The sequence below is a fragment of the Cyprinodon variegatus genome, unplaced genomic scaffold, assembly GCF_000732505.1.
Source record: "Cyprinodon variegatus isolate N-32 unplaced genomic scaffold, C_variegatus-1.0 Scaffold1302, whole genome shotgun sequence".
Taxonomy (NCBI): Eukaryota; Metazoa; Chordata; class Actinopteri; order Cyprinodontiformes; family Cyprinodontidae; genus Cyprinodon; species Cyprinodon variegatus.
The window spans coordinates 109164-111413 of record NW_015151755.1 but is presented as its reverse complement, the minus strand read 5'-3'; positions in this window follow the sequence as shown (position 1 = coordinate 111413).

The window sequence follows — 2250 nt, the reverse complement described above, 5'->3', positions numbered from 1 at the left end:
TGAGATTAAAGTCAGAATTCTTAGAAAAAAGTCAGAATTCTGAGATTAAAGTCAGAATTCTGAGAAAAAAGTCAGAATTCTGACTTTTTCCCCATGTTAAACTGAAATAAAATTTAAAAATCAGTTAACTTTTTTTTTTTTCAGTGGCCCTAATCCTCTTCCGTAGGTTTGCAACCATGTTTCCCCTTCCTCTTTGTACATACTGTAGTAGTTTAGTTGAGTTTCACTAGTTTTAGTTAAGAGTTTTAAACTGAAATATGTTTGACTTGGAGCTGAATGATTTTTGTTAATAAACTCTTTATTCCATGTGTAGAATTAACAGTTTGACCATGATTAGAGCTCGAATCACTCTTTCACTTATTGTTCTAACACACAGCTAGTAGGGCGTGTGTTCATTAACAATTTATAATTATATAATTTATAAATAATATCTGATGAACATCTTGAAGCATCAGAAATATAAATTCCCAGCCTGCTGGGAATTGAGTAGATCATAAATCCACAACATTAATGTGGCATCCTACCTGATGGGCATTGAACTGAAAATAAAATCACAACTCGGCAATGGCTTTACACCAACGGTAACATAGGAGATACAGAGATGTTAACTAGAATCAGCTGTCATTTAGTTTGGCATCAACAAATCTCTAGAACAGAATTACATACTAGTGGCTCAGGAAAATCTTTTATACAACAAAAATGATCTCTAAAATTGGAAAAGAAATTATTTCTAGAAAAGATAAACGTTTAAAACTAAGAATCGTAAAAATGCATTGCATGTTTAATAATTGGAAACTTTTTCCTGACACATAAGGTCTACAGTTGAAAAAGGGGGAGAGTCTGAATCTAAAATAGGGGAATAATAACATGCATGGAGGGAAGAAAGCAGAAAAAATAAGGAAGTAAAACCAAAAGGAAAATAAATACAGAAAGACAAAAACTACAGTGATAAGAAACTAATGGAAATGAACAGGTATGGAAAGCCCTAAACTATAAGAAAAAAACCCAACATGGTTTCTGGTGTGTGACCATGACTCTGCTGCTGCTGCTGATGATGATGATGATGAGGAGGAGGAGGAGCAGCCTACAGAAATGTTTCATAGGGGGGGCCAGATGGGGCCTCTAAAAATCTTGGGGTGGCAGAATCAAACTAAAAGCCATAATTTCAGGGTTTTAAACCTGCCTGTAGAGATCATAAAGAATCCAGTAAACACCTACTCATATCTGCGTTTGTGTGATTTTAAATGTTACGTCACTGGCTTTGCATAATGGGATGAAATGCTGAACTTATGATACTACAATCTACACAGGCCAGTGGGGAGGCCAGGGCATTGCCACCCCAGGGCACCCTCTGGTGGCGCCACTGTGGAGGAGGAGGAATTATAATAATAATTGAACTTCATTGATCTAACAGTGGAGAAATTTACCTCTGTATTTAACCCATCGCCTTTGGGGGCAGTGGGCTGCCATCGTGGGGTTAAAGGTCTTTCTCAGATACCCAGAGTGGAAGTCTGTGGGAGGGGGGCTTTTTTGTCATATATTTATTTTTAGGTCTTCAGCTTTTCTCCCAAAGCTTTAGTAGATTTATCTGTTTTAGGTTCTTCTCTCCCTCATCCTCCTCCAATTTCAGCCTCCAGCCTAAACCAGGTGGAACATGCAGGACTGCATGGCAATAAAAGAGCAGGCAACAGGAAATGGTAGAGAAAAATTTAAAATGCAAAATAACGCAGCAGTCAATAACATCATCCTGCAGAGTTCTGCATTCTTATTCGGCCGCGGCTCCTCTTTAAAACGTCACAAAGTTTTACGTTCTAGAAAGCAGCTGTGTAGGCCTAAGCACTAACTCCAGACGCCTTCATACATGGGATACAATAAAACCAGAGGCAGGACTTCTGACCCCCCCCTCACCCCTTCAGGCAGATGCTTAGAGTCGACTCGACTTGCAACGCCTTGAGCAGCAGCAAACCACAAGCTGAAACCACTGTACAATTAAAGACAAGAGGACAGAGAAAAATGTGCGGAAGTTCACTGCATGACATGGAGGTCATGTATGAGAAGGATCCAGGCATTTTATGGCACCGATCATTCACAAAGATCTGTAGAAAATAGATAAAATCACCAGAGACTCATTAAATCAGAAATTTAGAACATAGAAATGAAGTATCACTTTAAAAGCTAATTAAACTGAAAGCTTTGTTCTGTTTAGAATGTTCAACCTTTGACCTATCACAAACTTCTGCTACTGATTTT